Raw genomic sequence first — 23,489 nt, forward strand, 5'->3', positions numbered from 1 at the left:
CACCCCTGCGTACCTCCTACCAGTCGCCTGTGGCTGTAGCTGTGAATGCCTGTCTGATCTCAAAACTGGGCCAGTTTTCACAGTAACATAACTAGGGTGGGTGAGATGGGTACCAAAGTCAGCTGCAGAGTCCACACTCTGGCAGCATACTCACAGCAGTCCTGCTCCTGCTGCTTTAAGAGCAACAGTAGGGGCAGGCAGAGGAGCTCCCAGCCTGGGTAAGACTGCTGCCCACCCTGCCCCTGCTCTCAGAACCTGTGTGTTCTATGCCCCCCACTCTCACAACTCGCACACTGGCCCCCTGCCCTGCAGGGTTTGCCCTGGGTGCCAAATCCACCTGTTTTGCCACGGAGTCTTCATATTGGATAATTGGCAAATTCCTATGGTGTTTATTTGGTTCATATTTTGGGTCAAGGATATAAACCACAACTTAAGCAGAACTGTCATTACTGATAAACAAGAACAACTTGAGTGCTGGATTGAACATTATGGAATTCTATACTCCAGTGAGACTGAAATAAAAAATGAAGAGCTCAAAGGATTACCACAGTTGAAGTTAAGATGGATTTGGACAATGAGGCTATATTAGAACATTTGCAGAAGGCCTTTAAATTGATTGCTGGGAACATGGCACCCAGCAACAACTGTTTGCTTGCTGAAATCTACAAATGTGCCAATGGCAAATTACTTTGAAGGCTTCATGAAGTTATATTGCTCTGTTGGAAAAAGTAAGTGGCACTGCCAGATTTCAAAGATTCTCAAGTTTGTACGATTAAACAAAATAAAAAAGGATAAAGGCAATTGTGACAACTATAAAGGCGTCTCTCTGTTGAATATCATTGGAAAAATTAGCACTCACACTCTCCCTAGGTTGCAATCTCTAGGTGAAAGAATCTATCCTGAAAGTCAATGCAGTTTTCGTTCAAGACATTCCACCATTGATATAATATTTTCAGTCAAGCAACTACAAGAGAAATGTAGAGAAAAATAAATACCACTGTACATAGTCTTCATTGATCTGATGAAGTCCTTTGATACAGTCAAGAGAGAGGGCCTTTTTACTTTTACAAAGAAACTGGGTTGCCCCTCCCAAACTTCTAAACATCATTCACTCATTACATCAAGGTATGAAGGAAACCGTACTGTATGAAAACAATGAATCAAGTACCTTTCACATTGACAACAGGGTGAAACGGGTTTGTTTTAGCCTTCATGCTTTTTAACATCTACTTTTTATTCCTGCTTCTTCATGTGTTCAAGAACAGCAATGATGGTATTTATCTTTGAACCAGGCTAGATGGAGGCTTGTTCAACATTGCAAGGTTTAGAGCGAAAACCAGGGTTAAAAACTGGTTCTGAGAGATTTTTCTGTTTGCAGATGACATGGCCTTGGTTGCCCACAGTGAATATTCCCTGCAAAAATCTCTTGGGCAGACTTTCTGAGTTATGCAAAAGCTTCAGAATGGCAAATAGTCTCAAGAACATTATGATCACATACCAAGGGGTGGAAGAAGCAACACCTGAGATCACTCTGGAGGTAAATCTCTTGGTGTCGTTGACAGTTTTGCTACTTGGGTTCTACAATCAGCAGCAATCTTAACCTTCAGACTGAACTGACTGAACTGACCAACAGAAAAGCAGCTAAGAATTTTGTACTGTTACAGAAACATGCATGGAATAACAGCAAACTATCAGGTAAGTTGAAGATGAGCATCTATGTGACTTGTGTGCTGTCATCCCTGCTTTATGGTTCAGAAACATGGCCAGAGACTGAACAGCTTCCACATGAGATGTCTACATAAAGTCCTAAAAATAAAGTGGGAACATAGAATACCAAACACAGAGGTGCTGGAGCACATAGAACTGACACACTTAGAAACCACTATCAAGAAGAGGAGATTGTAATGGATCAGCCATGCCAGGAGAATGGGAGACTACCTCCCCAAGAATATTTTGTATAGTGAGATCCAAGACGGCTCTAGAAGGCAGCCTCTCCCATTATGGTGGTACCATGATGTCTGCAAATATTATATGAAGTTATTCAACATCAATGTAGAAAGCCAGGAGTAGCATGCAGAATCCCATCCAATCTGGAGGGAACATCTGGTACTGGGTGCAGCTCAACATAAAGCGGCTTTGATCCAGAGGATGGAAGCAAAGTGAGAAAGAAGAAAGTGCATGCTGTAAATTTGGACTCCAACTCAAACAACATATGGATCTGTAAAACTTGTAAGAAGCTGTGTCACTCTCAAATTGGACTTGTCAACCACAAATGAATTCATCAGACATCTGACTAGAGCCTTTACATGTGCACCATGATCCAGAGGATCACTGGTTGCCTACTACAAACCATGATGAAGGAAAGAGTTTATGCTTTTTAACCCTAGAAGCACAACTACACTGGTTGGAGAGGGACAATGACTTCAGCCAAGATTTTTCCACTCCTTTCCATGTGTTTCCGGGGAAGGAGTCAGTTATTGCTCTGTTTCTTAGTCCCAGTGTCTGGTAGCCTATATAGAAGGTAGTTCTTTCCCGCTTGTGAAGGTGTGTCCCCTAAATCACAGCCTAGCACTCAGTTTTTATTCTCTCTTAAATAGTATAGCAGTAAATAATTATAGGTAACTTAGAGAATTATTTCTATTGGATTATACAGTGAAATCAAGGCATTGCTTCATTCTGCTTGTTTCCAAATACTCTTCTAGTCATAGGTCATTTTCCCTAAGGCAAATCATTGCTGTTAGCCTGTTGCTCATCACTTCCAAAAATACTGTCCATAAGGATGTGGTGCTTCTGGAAAGGAGTGTCAAGAATAGTAGGGTACTAGCAAAAAAAAGAACACTCATCTAGGAGGAACCACAAATATTTTGGACTTGATTACCTGCATGTACCTGTGTTAGTTTTACTCTCATATTTCAATGTCGAAAGCATACTTGATTGGTAGCTCTCAAATGTGTCCATAAGATAAGGGACAAGCTTTACATACCACTAATAAATAACACTCTGACCAGATGCATATTTTACATGAAAATGTGACATGTACAAGTGGAGTTGTGGGGTGCAAAAAGGAGAAAATGGAATCTACTTCCAATTAATATTTTGAAGCAATTAAATACGCTAATCTACCAACCAAAGAATATAAATAATTAGTTCCACATCAGCAAACTTCTAAACTTTAGCATTGACATTTTATTTCTACTGACTATTATTTATTAAGCACTATGAGAAATAACAGCTGCATATTATGTCTATTCCAGTAGGACAGCACGAGCAGAAAACTCTCTCACTATGCTATAATGTGTAAAGTTTCTTTTGCTGAAACTTGAATTTATGGGCATTTATTTTATTGAGAGCTAAGCACATCCTATAAACTGAGGATTAATTTGCTACATAGACCCGTGTGTTCTCAGACAGTCTGATGTAGAATTGGAGTCTTACTATCCATGAGGCCTGATTCAAGTCTCGCTATAATCCATAACTGGTATTTCCATTACTTTCAGTAGGATTTGGATTAGGCCCACATATCTAGAGTAACAACAGTGTTTTTGATCACAAGTAGGGAAAGTTTGTAAGTGGAGACAAAAGGAAAACAAAGGGACAAATTTAACAATAATGAAAAAGGTGGTGTAAATTATGAAGGTCAAGGATGTTTGTTTTGAGTACTTTGAACTTTGAGCGAAAATGTCCCAGATTAAAGAGCCCTCTATCCATTTGGTATTCAATATCAATTCTGGAGAAAAGACGGTCCTTAATGAGAGCCAGGATGGCTGTAAAAAAAGTAGAGAACAGATTTGGAGCAATGATGCATCCTTGCTTGACCCCAGTTTGGATGACAAATGGATCAGTCTCCCATTCAATCTCTCATCCAGATCTACATAGTCTTTCTCTTTTGAGGATTTACTAAAGATTCTATCACCATATGCATCTTGGAAATGTATCTAGTAGGGCTGTGCGAAGCTTCAGTCCTTGATTCAATTCAGGAGAGATCTGGCCCGATTCAGTGGCTGAATCTCCAAATCTGAATCAAATCAGACCCTTTAATCTCTTTGTATTGAATCAGAACCCTCCAAATCGATTTGGAGAGATTCAGAAAGACTTGGAGATTTGGACATAACACAGTTTTAAATGTTTTTTCTACATACCTCTAGGTAGCACGGGCTCATGAATGCTGAGATGCTGGGGTGCATGGAGTGTCCCACAGAAGCACGGAGGGCTCCCCAGCATGCTCAGCAGCAGACCCGGAAGTGTACCAAAAGCACTTCAAGTCCACTTCCAAGTCCGCTGGGGAGAGTGCTGGGGCCCCCCCCCCTTACCCCACCGGCTTGGTGACTGGTGTCTCCTGGGTCTGGGGGGGAGCACCCAGGGTTCCCCTGCAGCCAATTGAGGAGCCAGGGAGGTGCGGGGTGGGGGCAGGTAGGTGCTCCCTGGCAGACCCAGAAGTGGACTGGAAGTACTTCCGGTCCACTTCTGGGTTCGCCGCTGAACACATGGAGGCCCCCCCCCCCCCCCCGCGCTCCTTTGGGAAGCTTCATGCACCCAAGCATCGCAGTGATCATGAGCCATGCCTGCTATCTCAAGGTATGCAGAAAAAACTTTAAAAGCTGTGTCTATGTCCAAATCGCTGATTCTCCAAATCAGCATACAATCTTCAGATTTGGATTTGGCCAAATAGAAGTAGGGACAGTGATCTGAATCAACTAATTGAATCACTGTCCCTGATTCAGGGCAAATCCAAATTGAATAGGGCCCACTTCACATACCCCTAGTATCAAGTGTCTTCTGACTTGGAGGGTTCATATTAGTTTGATCAAATCCAAGAGGCATGGATGTCAGCTTAAGTAGATTTAGGAGTCTTCTGAATAAGTTAATGGGTTTTATTAGAGTTTTCATGCAAGTCTTAGGGTCATATGACAACTGAGATGATTTCACTTTCTTTTCTACAGAGTACCTTTTATCAGTCTTTACAGTATATCATCTTACAATGCATCTGCCTCCTGTATTTGTCCTCTATTTCATTAGTCCTGGGTCCTTTCCATGGAATATAGTCTAGAAAATGTAGTTGAGTTCATTGTATCACACATTTTCTCCAGATTTCAATTTTACTTCCCCCATGTCAAATGTCTGCAAAAATTATTCTAACCTTGTGACATGTTTTTTTTATAGACTTTCCAAAAGCCAAAAAGTTCCTTCACAAAATGTTCATCTCCTCCACGTTTTGCTGAATCCTCCTTATTTTCCTTTGGGAGATTGTTGTTCTTTGAACAGTGGAAGCAATATCATCCAGATGGCATGATAAAAGGTGTCACCTTGTACCTGTCAATTCAGAACAGAAATTCCCCAAATCTACCAGCTGCACCTTGGCCTAGTTGAAGTCCATCCTTCTTCAAGACAACACCTAAGCATATATTTAATTTCAAGCATGTGCTCAAGTTACATTGTCTTCTGTGGGACTGAAACACACAAGTAATACTGTTCTAAATTGAAAATATTTTGGCACCAGTTAACTTGGAGATGTTAATTTCTACAGTGGGACTGCAACAGGGAACCCCGACCCTGTTACAGGGAAAAGAAGGCTGGGAAAGAAAAATTAGCAAGGCCCCTTTAAAACCAGACTTTTGTAGCCTGAAGGGGGAATGATTACTTGCAGCAGAGAGAAGTCTTGCCAGAGCAGTCACAGTGGTAGAGGTCCTGGCTGAGCAGGAAGGGACAAGCTGCCTGCTGCAGGTGAGAGCAGAGACCTCACGAAGAGGAAATGACTAGCCCTGGGCTAGGAACTCACCTCCTGTACAGCTTAGCCTGCAAGCAGCCAGCTGCAGAACATAATATTGAGATGGGAAGGAGAGATTAGCAGCCTCTGGGTCAGGTGAACCAGAAGCCCAGTCAGGTGACCAAGTGGGAGCATCTGACTGGAATGTAAACACTCCTCCAGGACAGAGAAGGGGGCCTGGTCTTTGCAGCACGCTCCAGGGACACAAGGATGAATGCAAGGCTAGCAAGAAAGGCTGTGGCCCAAAAGGAGGATCCACTGTTGGTAGAGGGTGAATGTGAGAGTGAGTGCATATATAAATGGCACAGGAGTGTAGGTTGTAGCCGTGTTGGTCTAAGGAACCTTGCCAACCTAATCACCAGAAGCAAACTTCCTCAAGCCCAGAACACACCAAAAGGATCCAGACCGTGCCATGACAAGAAATGCAAAACCTGCCAACACATCTCCACCACCCCCACTATTACTACACCCCACAACAGAGCCATCAGCATCCCTGGATCTTACAGCTGCACCTCCAGAAATGTTATATACCTCATCCAATGCACCAAATGCCCTGGTGGAAAATACGTAGGAGAGACCAAACAACAACTGCGCACCAGAATGAACGCACACCAGAAATCTATCAAAGACAGAAACACCCAATTACCGGTGGGAGCACATTTCTCACAGGAGGGCCACTCTCTCGCCAATCTCTCAGTCGTGATCCTGAAGGGAAACTTACACAACACGAGCCTATGAGCTCCATTTCATCAACCTCCTGGATACTAGAGATCATGGACTAAACATAGACATTGGATTTTTGACACATTATAATCTGCCTGGCAACTGACTCCCCAGCCCAGCCCCTGGCTTCTTTACTTTTCATTCCATTCAGGAAGAGCACACACCAACTACTGAAACTTCCTTAGCCTGACGAAGGGTTTTTGAACTCGAAAGCTTGCTTAATAACTATTCTCCAACTATTTGTCTTGGTCTAATAAAAGATATCAAATTCACCCAAGGAACCTTGTCTGCCTATATACATGGGAAACACTCAGGACTTTTTATGTTAACCCAGGAGGGTTCTTGGGGGACTGAATGTACCAAGAAGATTAAGGACCATTTATTTTGGCCCAGGAGAGGCTCAGAGGAGTGGATGCACCCTGAAGACTGCTTTTCTTTTCTTTTTTTTTTTTAACCTCTGCTCATTTGTTAGTAATATCCAGTGGACTGTGATGGCTTGTGGAGGCAGCAGAACAGAGTGCTCAGCACACTGTGATATTTTCCTTTGTATTTTTTCTATTTACTTGTCCTTTTTTGGGGCTGTTTCTGGGAGGGAGATCAGCAGATGCTTTTCCTGGGCTGGCTCCCAGAAGACAGCCAATGCCTAGATGGGCCAGAGGCCTAGAACAAAGCAAGGCAGGCAGGAGCCTGATCAGTGGCCCCCAGCCAAAGACAGAGGGCAAGGGAAAGAGAGGGGCAGATCCCCATTGTCCCAGGGACGCCGGGGCTATGGGGGAACCCCGGGCCAAAATAGAAGGGGAAGAAAGCCCCTACTTACCGTTCATAGGGGCCGGAGGCAGCAGAGGAGCGCATGCTGGAAAACCGCCCACGCGGTTCATTAGCCATGCTCATATTCAGCTGGGGCCGGGTGACGTGAGTGAGACACGCCACCTGGCAGAAATAAAGGGCAGCCCTGAGAGCGCAGGCGGGGTGCAGATGACCGGAGAGCTCGCAGGGGAACCCGAGGCTGGGAGCGTGCACCCGCGGGGTCTGTCTGCCCGAGACGGCAAGGGCAGCTGCAGCTACGGAAGCAGCGAGAGCCGCAACAGCGGAGAAACCGGCAAAGGAGCTGGTCGAGAAACCGGTGAAAGAGCCGGCAGAGGAGCCAGCAGAGGAGCCGGTGGGGAACCTGGCAAAGAACCCAGTGGAGGGGCCAGCAAAGGAGCCGATAGAGAAACCAACAGGGAAGCCTGCGGAGGAGCTAGCAGGGAAGACAACACGAATGGAGGAGACAGTGGGAGCAATGAGAGCAGAGGGAGCAGCGAAAGCAGTGAAGGCAGCAAGCGTGAGGAAATCTGGAACAGCTACAGGGAAGCCCGGAGCTGAGGGACAGCGAGGAGCAAAGGCGACAGGAGCGAGACCGGCAGAAACCCTATTGGGGATAGCTGTGGTAGAGGCAGTGGGAAGTCCCGAACCGGGAAGGCCGGTGGAGTTAGGGGGCCAGTGGAAAGGCCCAAAGCACCTCCGAGAGGAGCCAGCCGGGGCTTTAGAATCTCAGGGGACTATAGTTACATCCCCAGATAGGAGCTGTGCCTAGGGGACAATCACCCGAACCTCGGGGCACCGGGGATCACAGGGCTCCATGGGCTGAGGGGATCACTACTTTCCTCATAGGCCTTCTAGCCTGACGATTGCACCTCCCCGGCAAGCACGGTGATGGGTTTTCACGTGGTGGCAACATGGGTGTTGGAATAGTGGTATGGGTCAGCAGGAATCAAGGGCCTCTTAGCCTTCACGCCAGAACCCAGCCCGGGACACCAAGTCCCGCTGCGCTATGACCAGAGGAAGTCCACAAGAAGACATCAGGAGGGGCCAGTAATAAAGTTAGACCCGGAGATCCATGGCAGAAGGTGGCATTTGACCGGGGTGTAGGGGAGGTCGGAGCCCCATGAATGCCCGCCAAGAGGTGTGATGACCCTGAAGTCTTCCTCAAAGGGGACCCCCCTCCACTGAGAATCCATTCAAAGTCATGGCAGCCGAGTTAAGGGGTCTTCTGACGTCATCCTAGGTACCCTCGGGGGTCCACTTGCAGGTCCGGGACAAATCAGGTCAACTGCCTGGGCAAAAGCTGCTGGAGAATGCCTAATAGAGCAAAGGTGGGCACACCCATGTAGGCTATCTAAACTAGTAGCCTGGGGACAAATAGGGGGAGAAGCAAGGCACCCACAGCTGAGCTCTGGTTGCCCAAAGGCAGCCTGCTAAAACAACATATTAGTTTAACATCAACAGGCAGGTGGGAGAAAGGAGGCATATTATGGCCTGGGGTAGGTAGACAGGTGTAGTGTGACCACCAGGAGGTATTATGACCACCCCTGGATGTGCTCCCCATTACAGGGACAAATATACTACTGTCTCTCCTTGTCCATTCATTCAGTCTCTTCATCAAAGGCAACATAGAGGCACCTCATTCTTTCAGCTGAGTCCATGAGACAGTTCTGCTCCATCCTCTCCAGTTTCTTCAATTTGATTTGGTGTCCTCAGAGCTAGGCTGCATACACAGAGGCTGCATCTACATGTGTAGTGCAAGTATTTTAGTACTTGCATAACTACACAGTACCATCGCCACATGGTTTTTCCCTCAAAACTACTGCACAGTAGCTCGTTGCTACTGTGTAGTACTATCGCTGTACATTTAGTGCCTGGCAATGCTACTGTGTGGTAGCAATGAGCTACAGTGTGGTAACTCGTTGCTACTGTGCCACAGTGTCTTGTGTAGATGCACCCAGAGCGTAACTCCCACTTTTTCAACAGGATCAGAAGTGAATCTCATCTAAGCAGGTTATTTCTAAAAAACAGCAGGCCAGTTTCCCATGTGCATTTGGTGCTGAAGAGTGAGGTGGGTGAATTGGAGCCCCCCCATGCCAGTAGGGAGACTCCAATACACCTTCCCAACCCTCCAGGGGGAGCTGAAAAGCCCCCAAACTGAACTCCCTCGACTCCCTTTCTGCCCTCTCATTCTGAAAACAGCAACAAGCTCCCCACAAACACAAGTTACAAAAGAGACTACATTTTGAAACATCTTTATCTGATATGTCATGCAATGAGGGGTCAGATTTTCACTCTGGCCATTTTTGAAGCTGTCTACCACCATGAATTTGTGTTTGGTCACAGTTGTAGACTGCTTTCTGTGGCCAGATCAGGCAAAAATTTTCACCTGTCTGCACTCCTGGGGCATTTGTTCACATGCTTATGCCACAGTGCCCAGGGCTGCATGTGTAATTAAGTGGCAAAATGCACATCAGTGCTAAGAAAATGGCAGAAGTGTGCTTTTGAACTAAAACACATCAGAGGTGTTTCAGTTCAGAAGCACACCGCCGCCATTTTCTGGGTGCTGATGTGCATTGCAGCTTATACGACTGCACATGAAGCAGTGCATGCACCTCAGCTCATGTGTGGAGCAGATTCCATTAATTGGGTGAATATAATTGAGTCAGCTAATCAGGTCTGCTCTGACCCACCAGATCTCCAGTGCATCGCGGGACAAAAAGGTACAGTCTATATATAAATGCCACTAGATTCCCCTCCCCAATGGAACCAGCAGTGAACTTCTGTTTGGTCTGGGATAACATTGCAACTCGAAAAGCTTTGCAGAAATTGTTCTGAGTTACAGCTGGGAGCTGCACTTCTGTCTGCACCCTAAGATTCATCTATTTATTTTCTGATGAAACTTTTCATAGATTTCATAGACATTAGGGCTGGAAGGGACCTCAGAAGATCATCGAGTCCAGCCCCCTGCCCGAAGGGCAGGAAGTCAGCTGGGGTTATAGGATCTCAGCATGATAAGCATCCAATTTACTGTTGAAGGTGTTCAATGTAGGCACTTGAACCACCTCCGATGGCAGGCTGTTCCAGACCTTGGGGGTTCGGACAGTAAAGAAATTCTTCCTTATGTCCAGGCTGAAATGGTCTTGCAGGAGTTTGTAACCATTTGACCTCATCATCCCTTGGGGCGCTCTGGTGAACAAACGTTCCCCCAGATACTGGTGGTCACCCCTGATAAACTTATAGGTGGCCATCAGATCACCCCTGAGCCTGTGCTTTTCCAGGCTAAAGAGCCCCGTGGCGCTCAGCCTGTCATCATAAGGTCTGTTTTCCTGACCTCTGATCATGCGCCTGGCTCTTCTCTGGACTCTCTCAAGCTTCTCCACATCCTTTTTGAATTGTGGAGCCCAAAACTGGACGCAGTACTCCAGCTGCGGCCTCACTAAGGCCGAGTACAAGGGGAGAATGACGTCCCGGGATTTGCTTGAGAAGCATCTATGGATGCAAGCCAGCGTTTTGGTCGCTTTACTAGCTGCAGCATCACTTTGCAGGCTTATGTTCATCTTGTGGTCAATGATAAACATAAGACTTGCTAAAACCTTTTCTAGGTTCAGATCTATTAAAAGCTGTAATATACGCACCATCCCATTTAGGAAAAGGAAAGTTTCCGCTTCTGCAAACTTGTAACATGCAGTTTGTCCTGCAGTTACAGCAGTGTTTTCTTTTCAAATGCTTTGTCTTGTGAGCAACACATACAAAATAAAAAAGGAACAAGATGCTTTTCACTTTTAAGAACCCACATTTTTATTTGCCAATATCCCTATGCTGGGGAAGCTGCCATTCTCTTATGTAGTTTTCACATAATCTCTTTTTTACATAGAAGGAAACAAAGCTGTTGTGTAGACATCTTTTTTCCCCGAGGGCAAAGTTTAAAAATAGATTAGCAAAATCCCCAGAATATGAAAGTGGAATGAGGGAAGGTGAGAGACAGGAAATGGGGCCCTGTCTTAGTACAAAAGGAAAAAGTGAATGATGCCAACAGAAAAAAATATACCTTTGAGGTTAGTCCCATTCTCCTGACCACTTCTTCTCCCTGGAGAGAGAAGCATGTGTATTCATGCACACTGTTGTGCTGTATTGCATTCAGTTGCAACTAGGTACCTTCTTAGCAGCCATAATACTTAATCTCATACTGGCAGAAGTAAAAGCAAGCTTTTCTTTGTCAAACTGAAATGTAAAAAAGGATTAAAAGTACTGGGAGTTTCAAAGGAACAGAGGAAGTGTCAGGAGCTCTTTGGTGGAGAGGAGATGAAAAGCTAAATTAAAGATACTAGCTTCCTCTAGGCAGTTCTTCCACTTCTTTTAAAATACATATCAGACTAGTATTATCTCTTTAGGGGAGAACCTCATTGCTGACAACCCTCACAATATCCTGTTTTTCCTTAAAGCTCTAGCTCCTGGAGTCATTTCATTGCCTGTTAATCTCAGCTTTCTTTTTCAAAAAAAGGAAATTTTCTAGCCCTTCTCTTTGTAGAAAAAGCTTTAAAAAGTGAACTCTAAAAGTCTGAAAAACCAGAACAACTGCCAGGAGCCCAAAGTATAATGTATTTGTTTAATCCTGACATTTAAAAAAAGTATAATCTCACAAATTGTTTTAGAACCTAATTCAATTCTTGATCAAGCCTTTTGTGTTTGGCAAAACTGAAATGCAGGGAAAGTAAGATGAAGATCCTCCTCTCTCACTCCTCTTCCCCCTCCACCCCCCCTTAACATGTGTTTCTTTTGGCAGCAACTGTAGAAACAAGTCCAATATTAAAAGATACTTTGGACAATATAGATTTGTATACAGCATTAAATATTGGATTGGCAAAACTGTATTTTATCTTTTAACCTGTCATGAACTCTGGGCAATACCTTGGTCTTCAGTGGGATCCCACAAAGGGTTAAATGAGTGCCAACTTTGTTCCATTGTCTCAGAGTTTCTCTCCTTTCACAATTTAAATCCTACCTGAATCACAGAGATAAGCTTGACCAAAGACGCACTAAACAAATCATGTTTCAGTGAAGAAGACAATCAGGGTTGTTCAACTGTCCTTAAGTGGCAACCTGCAGGCCTCATCAGTGCAGCTGCCAGAGGCGCTCCATTCATGCAGCTCTGGAACCCAGGAGGTGAACGCCACTGTTGCTGCTTGTCCCCACAGCACCATATTTGGAGTCTGGCAACTCAAATCAGTGGCAGGGGAAAACTATGGGACAAGCAGCATTGGCATTCACCCCCTCAGTTCCAGAGCCACAACAGTGCAACAGCTCTGGAAACTGCACTGCAAGCTAGGTAGGTTGCCCAGCCCCACAAGAAGCCTTGCAAGCTGGATCTGGCCTGAAAGACAAAATAAGTTGGACAGCCAGAAAGCAAGAATGATAATTCTTCATAGCTTTTGTCTGACCGTCTTGGAGACATGAGTTAATCAAGGTGTCTGAGAAGCCCACAAGACATTTGGGAAAACCGTGGGGCAAGAAGAATAAGCAATTTCTTTATAGCCACAGCAAGTTACTGGCACAGATAGGGGGAAAAGAATACAAAATTGGCTTTGGTGGTCCTATTTGCATAAGGAGTATGGGTGTGAATAGTGGGCTGCTGGATTAGAAACTTAACTGAAAATAGTAAAATACTCTATGGTAAGAAAATGTGCTGCTGATATGTCCTGATATGATATTTCCTTGAAAGAAAGAGAACAGTTGAAATAGTCCATTTACATGCCAGAAACTAAATCAATACTGAGGCAAGAAGATGAATAATTTTACTAAATAAATATCTTTTAATTATTCATCTAGGTGTTCATTGGAACTTGAAGCAGAAGTGATAATTACTGACTGTCAATATTTACAGAAAGCTTGTATTTTATATGGCAAATATAGGCTGACAGTGAGACTGACCCTGTTGCTGCAAAACTATTGGCATCAGTGGGGCAGAAATATTAGTATCAACAAACAGGCAACTAGATTGTGTGTAAACACCAGAGTTGTGATTACAGCTGCTCAGTATAAACAGAAGTCATTCAGTTCTTTTTGAGATGTTAACACTATAAATGAGCTGTTGTCATTTTAATTTTTGTTTATTAAGGACCAGCATTGGAATTTGGGGAACTTTTTGCTTAATACACAATGATGGGGATTTATTATAGTACACCAAGCCAGGAAGAAGAGGTAGATAAGGCACTCTTCAAGGAGGTGACAACATTAGCTATGCGATGGTACTGATAGGAGACGTCAATATTTTTGGACATTTGCTGGAAGAACAATACAGTCAAACATAAAATGCCAAGCCAGTTCCTAGCTTCTCTAGATGACAACCTTCTGTTCTCAACAGTTGAGGATACAACTAGGGGATCATAAAATCATAGCAAAGTAAGGCTAGAAGGGATCTTGAAAGGTCATCTCATCAGCCACCTGCCTAAGGCAGGATTATCCCTATCCAAACCATCCCATACAAATTCAATATTTAACCTATTAGAAAAACTACAGTCAACCCAGACAGACATAAGACATAACATTCTAATGTGCCATAGGTAAAGCAGGAGGGCCACAGTGGCCAATGTTCTGCTGCTGCAAACTTGTTAAAAATACACTTGAAGGATCCCAGGAAGAGGGAAAAGTCAGTTTAAGCTAGATATCAGGGAAACCTTTCTTCACCGTTAGAACAGTGAAGCAGTGGAAAAGATTGCCTAGGGAAGCTGTGGACTCTCCATCACTGGAGGTTTCAAGAAAAGGTGGAACAGGCATTGGTCAGGGATGATCTAGGTGTAGCTGTGCTTATATTCTTTTATTCTCCATGCTTCTGGGCTTTGCTGGTTGCAGAATGGGGCTAGGAGGGAATGTTTTCCCCTTGTAGCAAGTTTCAGTTCTAGGGGAAGACTTGATGCCCCTTGGTGACCACACAACCCTTGCCTTGCTATAGCTCTAAGGTACCCTCCCCTCCTCATTCTCCTGCCATACCTTAATGTACTTATTTGTTCATAAGAGAGACTGCTTAGTGGGTCATAGAGTGAGCTGAAGTTCCTTTAAAAGCCAGCAGGTCCTTCCCAGACCCCACCAGTCTTAACCTTGCCCTCACAGTAAGTGCCCTCCCTAAGCTATTCATGGCCTCAAACCTCCGCTACAGACATGCCCATGCCTCACAGGTGTTGCTGTCCAATCAGTCTCCTTGTATTGGGTCCTCAGCCTCCCTGGCCTCTGCCCCTTTTCTCTTGCTTGGTCGCCTAGCCTAAGTCCACTGTGCTGGACCTGGCTTCCGGGCTTCAGCGCTGTTTCCACTCTGCTCTGGGCCTTCTGTCCCTGTCTCCACCATGCTCTGCACTTTGGGCCCTCTGGCCCTGTCTCCCTCCAGGTCCTCTAGCCATCTCTTCACTCTCCCATGGCCTTGAAACACATCTGTGCCCACCAGGCACCACTGGGACCTCCATACCTCCCCTAAAGTCCCAACCCAAACTACTGGTTTAACTCCAATGAAACAATAAACCTTCTGGCCATAACAAACTAAACCTGCCCCAAATGCAAGCAACAGTAGCTTACTGTTTGTGTAGTAAAGCTTCCCCTTACCCTGGAATGCATCTCTCTGTAAGCCACCAGTGTCTTACTGGTAGTCCCCAGGGCAGTTCAAAAATCAGCCAGGCATCTTTCTGCAGTCTTCCTGACCATGAGCTTTTTTCCCTGTGGTATGCAGGAACAGTCTGCCCTTCTGGCTCAGACTGTGGGCTTATTTGCTGTCTAAGCCTTGTGCCTTCTGGTCAGGTGGTGACCCACCCACAGATGTTTCTTCTTAGGGCCTGACACCTGCTTGCCACTGATCATGAGGGAAGCAAAACCCAGGGTTTTAAATATGCCATGGGTTTTGCTTCCCCAGCAATCAGTGGCAAATGGCCCAGTCAGTGAGGCCCCTCTGACAATCAGGGGTAGGGGTGGGAGGGCAAGTATAGAAATGAAAAACATTAAAGGAGCCACTGCAGGGGCCACTTCTGGTATCGTTTATGGAGATCCCTACCTATCAGCTGCAGTTCCTCTCCTTACAGTAATAGGAGCCCTAGGCTACCTGGTACACTCTCGTGCTGTTACATATGTCCAGATTTTTCTTATGCTTTCCTTAGAAGTACTGGATGTTGCTGCAGCAAGGCTAGGGATTTTGACAGGGATGTGCCAGTGTTCCTGCTGGGACTTTACGCAGAAGTTCCTGGCTCAAAGGTCTTGCCCTTCAGCTCAGTCAGACTGATTGCCATATTTGGGGTCAAGAGGAAATTTTACCCCACGGTTAGACTGGTATGGACTTTGGGGATTTTTGCCTTCTCTCATGGCCCTCCTCCTTGGATCTCACAAACATTTTTTTAACAACTTTTGCAGCAGCAGGATTTTGGCCACCATGGTCCTTCTGCTTTACCTGTGACAGGGTAGGGTGTTATGGCTTGTGGTTGTATCAGGATTAACTGTGTAGTTTTACTAGTAGGTTAAACAATGGATTTGTACAGGACAGTTTTATAGGGATGGTGCTGCCTCAGGCAGGAGAGTGGACCAGATGACCTCTGAAGGTCCCTTCTAGCCCTACCTCTGATTCCCCACTTTATTTTATACCTTTTTTGCTAATTCCCATTAGTTATATTTCCCTGCTGTTAAGTTTCCTCAGCTCAAATTATGTCAACATTCTTCTTCATGTAACTTCTTCCTTTTGAATCAGTCTGTCTGAATCTAGCCCAATGTGTACCAGGATTTCTGAATTTTGCAACAGCTCTTAAAATAATGAAGCTGGGATAAGTTCTCCTACCAAGTACTTATTTGAATGAAGGAGTAATTTGAAACCAAGGCCAGATCCTGAGGACTAACCAATTTGTATTCCAGCAGACATAAAAATGGCTGATAATGGCTCCCTAACCTCCACCCCCACCTCCACTGATATTACTTAGGCTTGATAGGCATCATGGGAATCTCCTAACTGCCCCTGTACCTTCCAGAAATTCCTCTATGCCAGGACAATCCTCAGAAAGCCAATTTCTGTTATGTGTAAGGCCTTGTCCCCAGCTTAGTTTACATGATTTAGTTAAACTTGTGTAAAACTCTGTGTAGACATTTTAATTTCACTTGAAGAATAGTTTTGTTTTGGTTTAAATGTTGCCTGTCCCTAGTGGGCCAAATTAAAGCAAAATAAATCTGGTTTAAGCTGAGCAGGCAACCTCTCTCATTGGTGCACCTAAACATATTTAAAAATGTCACAGAGTTTTGTTGGACACAGTTGTCTATGGAAACAACTCACTCAAAATACTTTACCACACCCAAGAGACTTTATAAAACAGCCTTATAAAAGTCAAGAACCTGGCCTCTTTGTCTGTAGAATGGCAGGTATTCTTCAAAATAGTCCACTTTCTCTCTTTCTGTGAAAGTTACTACCCATCCACTCATATTTGTTGTATTTCTCTTCCTTCCACTGTTACATACCACTGTGCATGAACTTGATGGTTTATTCATCTTTTAGAAAATCTGTGTCCTGGTGTTCTAGAAAAGAGCAAGTTAATGAATTATTGATACATTAGGTCTTTTGATTAGAAGTGGGTGTTGTCTTCACTTTTTCTGAGTAAAAGATTGTGCACATTAGAATATTTCTGCAATTTATGAAAAAAGCTAGGCAAACATCAGATGGTATAATACTAAAAAATAACCTATTATCACCTCTTCAGATATCACTTCTGTCATTTATGGTAAGCCCAAATTAAATTTTCCACACCAAAATGGATGATCTTGAAACTGATCCTGAAACTCCGAATTTGAAAGTAATGTATTAGCAGAATGAGGTCAAGAGATTACCAGTGTGAGGCGTATTAACAATATGCTAATCAAGAAAAGCTTTCTTCTCTTTCTTAACTCCTTATTTGTCTCTCCCTTTGCTGCTGTACAATACATGGGTCTGGATGACTACTGCATTATACAGTGGGGGACTCGTGCTGAAATATAATAACCAATGTAAAAGTAATAATTGTAAAGCTTTTTACTTCACCTTTTTAAAAACTACTGTTTAGAGTCCAGTAGATGTGGCAGTGTCATCTTCAGGAGGTTTCAGATGTCTATTCATTGTTTGCATTTATATATTTGCTTAGTTGCTGTGTCTAGTAGTCTGTCACACACCAAGTTCTTATTGTGTTAGTTTCTGTAGATACACAAAACAAAAAGTTGGCTCCTACCCCAAAAAGCTTACAAGGTTTTTAATGCTAGTCTGTTTTTAACCCTATTTTTGCTAGGTAATTGTTCTCCAGTCTCTTTAAATGGGTGATTCCCAGACAAGAGCAGAGCCCCTTTATAATAGGTTTAGTCCTGATTCTATAAGATACCTATAACAGGATCAGGCCCCAGCTGGCAGCCATGATGCCCCCTGGTGACTGTATGGTTCCTGCCCAACTCAATCTCTAACATACCCTCCCTTTACTTTTCATCTGCCATGCCTTGTTTTTGTTAACAGATTGAAAAGGGAGGCTGCCTTCAGGTTCTAGAGCAAGCCCTGATCTATTCACACCAGTGGATCCTCTCTCTTCCTAAATCTGCTGATCACACCAATCTCTCCCATTAGGTGGACCCTCTTGGCTCATGCATGCCCTAAGGCCTCCATCACCTTATGGACTAATCATAGCTTCCAAACCTCCCCTACAGCTATGCCCATGTCTTGCAGGTGCTGTGCATCATCACTCAAGTGGGACACTTGTCCCCAGAAGCCAGCAGGCTACCTCAGGCTTTTACTTCCTAGTTGGGGCTTCAGCCTTCCCAATTTCTGCCCCTCTGTTCTAGCTGTTCCCTTAGCCAAGGCCCATTCTGCCAGACCTGGCTTCTGGACTCCAGCTTTATTTTGCCCTCTTAGGCTCTATTTTCTGTCACTCCCAGGCTGTGGGTCCCCTGAACCCAAGCTCTGCCCCTCTCTGGACTGTGGGCTTCCCTAGCCCTGTTTCTGCCTCTCTCGGACAACAATAGGCTCCCTGACCCTTTTCTGCACTTTGAGCCTGACCCCTAGCAGGGCTCAAGGCAATCATGTGCCCCTCTGGCACTAATGAGAACTCCAAACCACTCCTTTCTAGTCCCACACAAACCACTGGTGTAGAACTCTAACCCAAAATAAGCCCTCTGGCTACTTGTGTTCAGACTTAACTGAGTCTGAGCACAAATCCCCTTGGCTATATCACTCAGCTCCCCACTACCTTAAGTCCTATTCACCTGGAAGCCAGCAGCATTCTACTTGCATTATGCCCAGGATAGTCCAGGTCAACTCTCCTGCCCTGGAGCTCTTTCCTTAGCAGTTTGCAGAGCCAGAATGACTGCTCTGGCTCAGGCCCTGGATTTCAATAGGTGCAGGTGACATGTAGATGGTGCATGGGGGTGGGGCCGGGGAGTGGGGGCAGCAGAAGTGCTGCTGGCACTTCCAGGCACATCCCTTGCCCTTCCAGGCATGCCACTGGCACTTCTGGACAGTGTTCCCACTTAGAACCAGCTTAGAGGGAATGCTGATTCTGGATTGGTGTGCAGGACTGGCCACGGGGGAACACCCCCTCACCCCCCCAGTTTCTGACTGGCCCCTGGGAGGCACCAGTCACCCATGTATGAGTGTAAGCCATGCCCCATTTTGGTCATGTGCCTCTGAGCCTGCTGGGTCCTCTTAAATAGATTCATAGATTGTAGAGTCGGAAGAGACCCAATGGATCATCATGTCCGACCCCTTGCCCCTGGCAGGAAAGAGGACTGAGATCAGATGACCCGAGCCAGGTGACTATCTAGCCTCCTCTTGAAGACCTCCAAGCTAGGTGATAGCACCTCCTCTCTTGGAAACCCATTCCAGATCCTGGCCACCCTTACTGTGAAAAATTTCTTCCTAGTATCTAACCTAAATCCACTCTCAACTAGTTTACATCCATTATTCCTAGACACTCCCTGGGGTGCCTTAGTAAACAGCGCTTCCCCTATTCCCCATTGACCTCCCCTAATAAATTTATAGGTGGCCACAAGATCTCCTCTCAGCCGTCTCTTGTGAAGGCTGAAGAGATTCAGCTCTCTCAACCTCCCCCTGTAGGGTCTATCACGAAGGCCACTAATCATGCGAGTGGCCCTCCTCTGGACCCTATCGAGATTCCCTGCATCCCTCTTGAAGTGCGGTGCCCAAAATTGGACACAGTACTCCAACTGTGGCCTGACCAGTGCCGCATAGAGGGGGAGCATCACCTCCTTTGTTCGATTAGTCATGCACCTGCTAATGCACGGCAAGGTGCGATTGGCCTTGTTGATGGCCTCGTTACACTGCTGGCTCATGTTCATCTTGGAGTCAATTATGACTCCAAGATCCCTCTCTGCCTCCGAGCTGCTGAGAAAGACACTCACCAACCTATAGGTGAGCTGGGGCTTCCTCCTTCCCAGGTGGAGTACCTTACATTTATCTTTATTAAATTGCATCCTATTTCTCTCTGCCCATTGATCCAACCTGTCCAGGTTAGCCTGAATCTGCTCCCTGCCCTCCGGTGTACTAACTTTGCCCCATAACTTGGTATCATCAGTGAACTTGGAGAGGGTGCTCTCCATGCCCTCGTCCAAATCTCTGATGAAGATATTGAATAATATCGGTCCAAGGACCGAACCCTGTGGGACCCCACTGCCCACCTCCCTCCAGGCTGAGAAAGAACCATCCACCACCGCTCTCTGGGTGCAGTCCCTAAGCCAGTTGTCCACCCACCTGACCGTGTAGGTGTCCACTCCGCAGTCTAATAGCTTCCCAATGAGGATAGGGTGCGAAACTGTGTCGAAGGCCTTCCTAAAGTCCAGAAAGATGACATTGGCCTTGGCTCCTGCATCCAGGCAGTGCGTGACCTGGTCATAGAAGGCTACAAGGTTTGTCAGGCAGGATCTACCTGTGACAAACCCGTGCTGGTTTCTCCTCAGCATCGTTTCCCCTGCTGGTCCTGCACAAATGTGTTCTTTGATTATTTTCTCTAGAATTTTCCCAGGAATAGAGGTAAGACTGACTGGTCTAAAGTTATCCGGCTCATCCCTTCTCCCTTTCTTGAAAATGGGCACCATATTGGCCCTTTTCCAGTCCTCAGGGACCTGGCCGGAGCACCACGAGTGCTTGAACAGCTGTGCCAGCGGCTCAGCTATGACACTGGCCAATTCTTTCAGCAGTCATGGGTGGAGGTCATCTGGGCCTGCTGACTTGTACCCATCCAGCTCCTCCAGGAGCTCCTTAACTATTTCAGAACTAACCGTAGGTGGACTGGTGCCATGTGGACATCCGTCAATGATCGAGGTGGGGGAAGTGGCTTGGAGGAGTGGTAGGAGCCTCCTGATACTCTTTCCTAGTTGCATCACATAAAATCTGCCTTAAAAAACAGAAATTGGTAAGTTATACCCTCAAAAGTTACCATATTACTTCTCAACACCCCTGTGAAATTAAGGTATGTTTATTATCACCCTTTTAGAGATGTTGGGGAGATGAGGCATAAAAAGATCTAAGTCAAAAGTGGCCGCAACCCTTGGCTGCCCAGTTAGAGATATATAGGGCTTTGATGTTATTCTGAATGCTTAGCATTATGCTATACTTCAGAGCACAGCTCCTATTGACTACAGTTTCAACTGCAAATACCCTGAATTTCTGCTGGCCAGAAAATGAGCAAAATACCAGTAAGTTTGGATTAAATAGCTTGTCCAGCATCACACAGGATGCAATAGCAGAGGCAAGGATTACACTATGTGGTCTAGGAAGCATTCAACTGCTTCATCTATGAAAGCATCCTTTCACTTGCCTTTGTCCCTTGCCTCACATTCTTGTGTACACAAGGCAAAGTTTCTAAGGAAAAAAGCCTCCAAACAACCCTGATTGAACCCCTGGGCAAAGCTGACATGTATGATGCAAACGTGGTGGTATAGCTGATATCTAAAGGTTGTGTATCTCTTGCTTACTAAGAAGACAATATTCTACCCTATGAAAGAAAAATGGATTAAGTAGATTATGCTGTCTGATCCATGGGATCCCTGTACATGTTCAGGTGTGATAGGATTTCATGCACAATCCATACAATCACAATTTCTGCCATGCCACATGTGTATGGCAGGAGGTGTGATTGTGGGATCCAGCATCAAATCCTATTATGTCTTATTACTGTTACAGGGGGAACCTGGGATTGCCAGCTTCCCCCTGCACCAGTAAACAACAAACTCTGGTAGCTAAGAGTCCCACAGCTGATGGGACTTACAGCTGTGGCAGTACCCCATGGCTGCCAGGTCCCAGAGTCTGCAGCTGTGGGATTCTCGGTCCCGGCAACTGTGGGACTCTGCCAAGACCCAAAGTCTACATCTGTGGGGTGCTGCCATGAGGTAGAATCACATCAGCTGCAGGATTTTTGGTCCCAGCAGCTCTGGGATGCTGCTAGGTCTGACAGTCCCATCAGCTGCAGAACCCCCAGCCCTGGCTGTACCCATGTGGCTAGGAGCCCCATCAGCTGACAGGAATCCCAGCTGCAGGAGCAGACCCTGCTACACATGCAAATTAAAGCTAGATAGAAACCAGTAATAAAGTTATTACACATTTTCCAGCAATAACTGGTTGGAATTTTAAGGTGAAATAGTTAATTTGCACACGTAGCCTCACTGAATTAAACCTGATAATTGTGTGATACATGTAACATGTAGAGGGGGCCATAGTGGTATGGAGAATGAGGAAGATGTGATCTTTGGATTTCTTATTACGGGGAAGATTTTTAAATATTGAACTGTTAAATCTCTGGTGGTACTAATAGCTCACCTGCCAAGACACAAAGATATTTATAGATTCTGCTAGTCTGATGTGAAGGAGGTAGATAGAATGATAGTTATATTCCTGAGGAACTTATACAATGATGTTTTAAAAATTCTTATTATTGTGTAGACATATGTTACATGCACTATCTGCAATAACTGCTTTGTCATTGGGTGGATTTATTTAAATACAGGCAATTTACACCATGAAATACACTGCAAAGTAGAAACCCTTGATTTAAATAATCAGTTTTAACTACTTTTCCATTTGTGGCTTATTTGTTTTCTAAAGAAAATTGCATTGCCATGGATTAATATAACCACTGTAATATAGATTTTCAACCAAAAAATGAATCTTTACTATAGATTTATGCATCTCTTTACTAACTGGGATGCTACACTTCAGCTATATATATTTTTATCAATTAAAGAGTTTAATATTTTCAGATTCTCATTAATTTTACATTTTTAGTATGTTAGAAAATTGAGAGTAATAATATATTTAACTTTTTGCTCGTGATATATGCCAAGCAGCTGCCTCAGGTTGGGATTTAATTAAACATGCACAACAGCATATAAAATCTAGCACATAAAATAAGAGCTCAGATACAGAGAAGATACATAATTGGAGTTTGAGAGAACCCAACTGGCCTCAGTAGAAGATCTGAGTGACATGCATAATAGTTTCTGCAAGAGCCAGAAACCACGTCCTAGTCCCTATGATGACTTTGCCAGTATCCTGCTCCTGAATTCCTCCCAGGATCCTGCCTGCCATTAATGCAGTACATGACCTATTTGACCCACAATTATAAAGCTTAACCTCAAAGGGCCTTTGTACATGCCACAAAATTTGCCTTTAAAGCAGCTTAAATGGCTTTTTGCACCGCTTTAATGGGGTTGCTGTTTGCACACTCAGCGGCATATTCTGCTTTAAATGACTTTGTTACGTAGCAAGATAAAACACCTCCAAGGTATTTTTGGTTGCTACCTAACAAAGTGCAACAGTGCACAGGGCACTGTAAGCCAACATGTTTGGGGCTTAGTAGACCCTGCACATTTCAGAGGATGTGGGACCCGATGGCAGCCCATGCAGGCAGGCTCCACTGAAGAAACAAAAAAAGCAGTGAGCCTGATCTATTTTTTTTCTTTCTCCCTGGAGCCTGCCTGCTTGACTGAGCTGCTCCAGGGGCCCAGTGCTTCCCTCTGCAGCTGCAGCGGAGCCGGTGTTTCCCTTTGTGACTGTGGTGCTCCATCCCAGGACCACCCAGGCCGGGTGCCAGCAGGTGAGTGCCACCTGGGAGGGCCCCACACAGCTCAGGGACCACTCAGCCCTCCAGCAGTGTTTCCTCCCTCCCTTCCCCCTGCTGCCAAAGAGATAGGTAGGGATTGGGCCCCCACTCTTGTG

General features: G+C 45.1%; 1 protein-coding gene across 9 annotated transcripts in view; it reads left to right on the forward strand.

Annotated features, from left to right (window-relative positions):
* The window catches only part of LOC102558349 (poly(rC)-binding protein 3), a 929,340-nt gene that overhangs the window by 424,196 nt on the left and 481,655 nt on the right, over positions 1–23,489 (forward strand). The window lies entirely within an intron of this gene.

The sequence above is a fragment of the Alligator mississippiensis genome, chromosome 5 (assembly GCF_030867095.1).
Source record: "Alligator mississippiensis isolate rAllMis1 chromosome 5, rAllMis1, whole genome shotgun sequence".
Lineage (NCBI taxonomy): Eukaryota > Metazoa > Chordata > Crocodylia > Alligatoridae > Alligator > Alligator mississippiensis.